The sequence below is a fragment of the Sinohyriopsis cumingii genome, chromosome 7 (genome assembly GCF_028554795.1).
Source record: "Sinohyriopsis cumingii isolate HCF-2022 chromosome 7, ASM2855479v2, whole genome shotgun sequence".
Taxonomy (NCBI): domain Eukaryota; kingdom Metazoa; phylum Mollusca; class Bivalvia; order Unionida; family Unionidae; genus Sinohyriopsis; species Sinohyriopsis cumingii.
The window spans coordinates 105,977,973-105,984,490 of NC_142967.1; the positions used below are offsets into that span (position 1 = coordinate 105,977,973).

General features: G+C 38.1%; 1 protein-coding gene across 1 annotated transcript in view; it reads right to left on the reverse strand.

Moving 5' to 3' along the window:
• LOC149795883 (uncharacterized) overlaps positions 1-5,201 on the reverse strand; it is a 71,512-nt gene extending 66,311 nt beyond the window's left edge. The window contains exons 1-2 of the mRNA XM_089963878.1: positions 3,525-5,201; positions 1,303-1,449 (exon numbers count right to left, since the gene is read on the reverse strand). The gene's annotated coding sequence lies outside the window, so the exon portion shown is untranslated. The remainder of the gene's footprint in view (positions 1-1,302; positions 1,450-3,524) is intronic.
• Between the last annotated feature and the right edge of the window lie 1,317 nt (positions 5,202-6,518).

Genomic DNA, 6,518 nt, shown 5'->3' on the forward strand with positions numbered 1-6,518 from the left:
CTTATAATCCATGAATCCTAATGGAGGATTCATGACAATATGAACTGAAATATTACCAAATTCTTTATTCATCATCTCTTGGAAACGAACCCAGATCTCTGTAAGTTACAGCACCTGTCACACTGTCTGCTCTTATTAGTCTTTCATGCAAACATAAAACAGTCATGTGACTGGGCATTAGGGACCAAGTCCAGAATGCAAAATACAGAGATTTAATGTGGACAGTGGAGATATTTACTCAAATTTAGCAAGACTAATATTTTCCAACTCTATTTCACACGTAATAAAGCTAAAAACATGTATTGATACAGTCTGTAATGCTTCTCATTAGCAATGATGTACCTTGTGCAATAATGCAATAAACCATAACCCATCCCTAACGTTGTGCAATAATGCAATTAATTCTGCCACAAAGTCCTAACTTTGAGAAAATGATTAGTCCTTTTTGTTTGGTTTTATACTTTATCTCACAATCAAATAGACATCCAATAAAACAAAAGAATAAAAGGTAAAATAAATGACCAATGGACAAAATGTCAGAGGCAAAAAATCCCAATATGATATGAACTTGATATGAAAAGATGAAATACCATCTGAGAGTATGGATCTGGATTATGAGGCCTCATTAAAATCATGTTCCCAATGTGTTCTGGAGAATTGTGTACATTTGACCCTGAGTTAACATTTGAAATAACTATAACACTGGTATAAAAGTCTACATCTGAAAACCAAAGGTCATTGTTGGATGGTGCACTTTTCTTGCAAATTTATTCATTTGTCAGACATGTTCCTGCTATCAGCATTGCACTCTAATGAAAATAAACCCATAACATTTTGAACAGAGGTAAAGACTAGTCATGTGATCATGTAAACAGGATATAGTTTTTTTTTGGAAATATTACACTGACTTGCATCAGTATACAAGAGGTTAATTTTGCTATAAACACCTTGATTTGTGATTTTCTTTATAATCTTTATATACCGAATAGTAAGGAAAATTCTCTATAAAGTAGAAATTGTCAGTTTCTAGCAATTACTATAAAACTATGATGTCATTACTAAAATAAGGAACAGCTGGATGGAATATATTGAATCATTAGGCCTAGTCCAGCTGGTAAATGAGCCCACAAGGGTAACAGAAAAATCAAGCACTCTTTTTGATCACATTAATACCAACCTACCAGACAATGTGGCTTGTGTTAATGTATCGACTGTTGGCCTTAGTGACCAATATCCTACTTGTTTGACAAGAAAGGTTAAATGCAAGAGAAATAAGAAAAATAGACACAAACTATCACTTACAGATCATTCAAAATTTTTAATGAAGAACAATTTCTCAATGACCTTTACAAAGTTCCATGGAATATGATCCAAAATTTGGATGACATAGATGAAGCTCTGAGGGTGTGGACTGACTTATTCAAGGATGTAGTCTCTAAGCATGCACCACTGAAAGTACAGAGAGTAAAGACTGAAATTCAACCTAATTGGCTTACTACTGAAATCCTAGATGCTATGAAAACACAAGACCAATTCAAGGCTATGGGAAACCATGCATACTATAAAGTATGGAGAAATAAAATAACAAGCATGATAACAAAAGCTAAAATAACTTATTATCAATCACTGCTTGAAAACAAAAAGAGCAACACAAACACCATTTGGAAAGTCTTCAATGAACTCACTGGAGAAACACACGAAGATCAGACAAATAAAATTCACTCACTACTGGTAAATGACACAAAAGTCACAGATGACAGTGACACTGCAAATGTTTTCAATGATTATTTTACCAACTTTACCACAAAGTTTTAAAACAAACTGTAATAGAAAACAACTTTAATGAACTGAAAAAATTCTGCAGTGGCAAAATCTCATAGAAGGTATGTTTCTCTATCCCACCAGTATCATAATACTTTTTAAAAAAATGTCTCAGTAAACTTGATACCAAGAAAGCTACAGGACTTAATTAGATTGGTCCACAACCCATTAAATCTTCTGCCTCTGCTTTTGTAATGATAGCATAACATTCATAATCAATTTAAGTGTTGCAACCTCATCTGTCCCCAAAATATGGAAAACTGCAAAAGTAACTCCTATTCACAAATCTTGTTCTAAGGATGATGCTGATAACTACTGACCAATATCAATACTAACAAACTTGTCAAAATTGATTGAAAAACATGTCCATGACTCATTCATGTCATATTTAACCAAACACTTGCTGTTACACCCTAATCAATCAGGCTTTAGACAGAAACATTTATGTGAGACTGCCTTGATCTCCCTAACTGATAAATAGCCTCAAGCACTTGACCAAGGTAGAATAATAAGATCTGTATTTGTAGATTTCAGGAAAGCTTTTGACATGGTGGATCATGAAATCCTTTTGAAGAAACTGAAAATCTACCAATGTGATGAAAGAACAATTAGATGGTTTACTTCATACTTAAGTGAGAGAACACATCATGTTTATATAAATAATGTTCTGTCTGAACATGGAACAATTGACATATGGAGTACCACAAGGCTCAATTCTAGGTCAATTACTATTTATTTTATTCATTAATGACCTACCACTTTTACTGAGAGACTCAATATCATTTACAGTTCTCTATGCAGCTGACACAAAAAAATTGTCAGACATCCAAAACACAAAGCATGAACTCCATTTTTTTTACATAATACCCTAAACAAACTGGAAAACTGGTGCACATGCAATCACATGGTGATAAATACTGGTGAAACTAAAACATTACTTATCTCAACACGGCAGAAAAGGACAAATCTTGATAGTGATGAACTATGTCTGACATAGAAGGATACAAAAATTGCAAATGATCTTTCATGATAGACTACTTGGTGTTCAGGTGGATACTGACCTATCATGTCCTGAACATATCAAACATATCAGTAAAAAAGTGAATTCAAGTTTATGGCTTCTCAGTAGGATAAAACATTTTCTCCCTGAAAGACACAGAAAGATATTGTATAACAGTTTTGTACAACCCTATTTGGACTACTGTAATACAGTATGGGGTAATTCAAATGATAAAAACTGCAAAGCAGGCACATCTTCCAAAAAGAGCATTTGGGCTAATATCAATCCAGAAAGAAAACAAGGAAAATTTGGCTGGTAAGTTAAAAATATTACCTATTAAAGACTGAATATGTTTGAGAAAAGCCAAATTAATGTACAGGATATCCAATAATAGTGCTCCTGAATATTTTCAATCACTATTCCAGTATAGGCTACCTGGTAATTGTAAAGGTGTAGTGGTTGTCTAGGGGTGGGGTTCTTCTTATAGACTTTAACGAATTATGAGAAGTTCCCCTGGTCCTTATTCAGAAGGTTAATTCTGGACACTATATTATTTATTGACTAAATACATTTATGGCTACGAGCCCCCAGTCAGCAATGCCGACAGTTAAATTAAAAAGAAATACAAAGATGAAATTTAAACAATAACAATTTAATAAATGAAATTTAAAAGAATTTAAAGTAATCAATGTCTCTCTTTCACCCAATGATCCCTTTGATCATCATTTGAGTTCACAGTGTGAGGAGATTTTTCCCTTCTTGAGTGCTACTCATCTAAATCTCTTCGTTCCCTTGTCTTTCTCTCCTTTCGTGATCTCCACTTCCGCTTCCTCTTCTATAATCCTTGTTCCTTGCCGTTATCTTGACTTCCGGTTCCTCTTCTAGTATCCGGAACCCTTGACGGTATCCCTTGAGGTCACCCGAAATTCACTCGGTATCTCTCACCGTCACCCGAAATTCTCTGAACTTCTCTCGTCCCCCGAAATTCTCTGAAATTCTTTCGTCCCCCGAAAGCTTCCTGTTGAAAGGTATAATGCATTAGCATAGGGTTATAAAATCTTCCCTCACACTACGTCACTGAACTGAACCATCAGTTTAAGGCGGGACATTTGGGTCGCGCATGCGCACACATCGAAATTCCCATACACTTCCGCCGCTTACAAAAATGGCGCCATAACACAATCACACAAAGGATTCAAATATCTACATACTGAGCCCTATCAGTATATACATACAAAATATTTCAAATATGATTGTACTAAAATATTACTACGATTAGTAATATGACTATCTATATATTTATATATATTTATATATATTTCCTACACAAGCGTACCAAATCCACAATATTCACATTCAAATGGTGATAAACGGCAATCCGTTACTCAATGGCAAAATCTATCATTACGTAAACAAATTTCTTGTCTACCAAAATATAACTACGCAAAGAATTACAATATTAATTCTTATAGCGGCTAGCGAGCAATACAATTCTTCACAAATACAAATCGTCCTTTCAAAAGGGCGTAAACGTAATAATCCACGAAATAATATGCACACATATTACTAGCGAAAGAAGAGAACATTTTCGCCTCACAAATAAGGTGTACATAGTAACATTATGAATAATGATGCAACGAATCAACATCGTAATCAATCGTAAACAAAAGTACTAGCTAAAGTCATGAAAAAAATGCAAAATATTAAGGTCATAATTAACTATTCATACTTCAATACAAGTAAAATGTATACATACGACAAATTCTCTTCAATTAACAGCAGTCGTATCAAGCAGAATCAACGTAACATCAAACTTACCTGATCGAAGCTATTTCATGAATTTCCTAAATTCCGCCAATTTTTACGAATGGCTAACGGAGTGTGTGTCACTGCGACTCTTAAACACCAACTGACGAATTTCAGGCTTGTACAAGTCTTATGCCAGTTTCTCGAATCAAGTCCCACCTACAACGCATGCCGATTGGATGGCGACGGACTCTGGTCATTTGATCGAACTGTCAATCATAAAAATGTCAGTCTGTGTGTCCCCATGTACTGTCCAGCCTACCATTGTCGGCTTCCGGCTCTTTGAAGTTGTCTACGTCACGTGTTCCCATGTACAAAGATTCCCGCCAGATTTCCACTCAAGAGCTCAAACAAAGACTGGGTTACGTAAGAGGATTAGCCACTTAGGTACTTGGAAAAACAAAGCTTACCTGGCTCCACTTACAGACTTATAAATACATGTATAATACAAGGGGTTGGGGTAAACATCACATCCCCCCACGCTTGAGAATAAAATCAGGATTTTATTCACTCAAACTACAAAAGCAAAAGTGTTACAACGATATAAAGAACAAAATCAGCAAAATGAACTAAATGCTAAACTGAGTATGAACACGCAAATATAACAAATGATCTATATCATTTCGGCGCTTCTACTCATGAAATCTGCGCCTACGTTTTCAGATCCTTTCACGTATCTGATCTGCATCTGGTACTGCTGTAAAAACAGCGACCATCGCATCAATCGACCATTGGACAACTTTGCCTGCGCCAGATAGGCGAGTGGTTGGTGGTCGGTCTCCAATATGAACTTACGTCCATATAGGTATCGCTCGAACCGTGATATGCCGAACACGATTCCGAGACATTCCCTCTCCGATACTGAGTAATTCTTCTCGGCAGCAGACAACTTCCGGCTGCCGTATGCGACAGGAAAAAGCGTCTTGTCATGCTCCTGAAGCAGTACTGCTCCCAGTCCCGTGTCGCATGCATCGGTGCACAGAACGAATTCTTTATCCAAGTCCGGTAGACGAACAACTGCGTCGGATGTAAGTCTATCCTTTAGCGTTTGGAATGCGTGCTCACACGCATCTGTCCAAATGAACTTACTCGGGGTCCATTTCTTGGTTAGGTCAGACAACGGGCCCGCAATCGCGCTGAAATTAGCGACATACCTCCGGTAATATCCAGCCAGTCCCAGGAATGACCTCACTTCCGTTTTCGTGGTGGGGCGTGCGGCGTTTCTCAACTGCTCCACCTTCGACTTCTCTGGAGACAGCGTGCCTTGGCTCAGGGTATGTCCTAAATAGTCTAATGTCCTGAAACCAAGGTGACATTTGGAAGGGCGGGCTGTCAAGCCCTCCTGACGTAGCCGCTCCAAAACGTCAGCTAACAGAGCGAGGTGTTCACCCCATGTCTCTGTAGCTAACAAGAGGTCATCCATGAAGTTGTGGACACCCCTATCGCGCAAGGGCTCCAACAACTTCCGCATCATTCTGGTAAAGACGCTGGGCGCGTTTTGTACCCCGAACGGCATCACCAACCATTGGTATGTCCCGTCGGGAGTAGCAAAAGCAAGCTTCGGTCTGTCTTCTTTCCTTACCGGAATTTGCCAATACCCCTTGGACAAATCCAGTTTGGAAAAATATTTCGCTTTCGAGACCGAAGCGAAGATATGTTCGGGGTCAGGTAGCATTTCGACTTGAAATTCTGTCACCTGATTCAGCTTCCGGTAGTCGACGCAGAACCGATGGGTGCCGTCCTTCTTCTGCACTAAGACTACTGGTGAGCTGTACGGAGAGTCGGCAGGTTCGATTACTCCCAGAGCAATCATCTGCTCGATTTCTTCCCTTACAACTTGTCGTTTCGCGTGGGGCAAGGGGTAGGGTTTACGCTGAACTGGTCGGTCGTC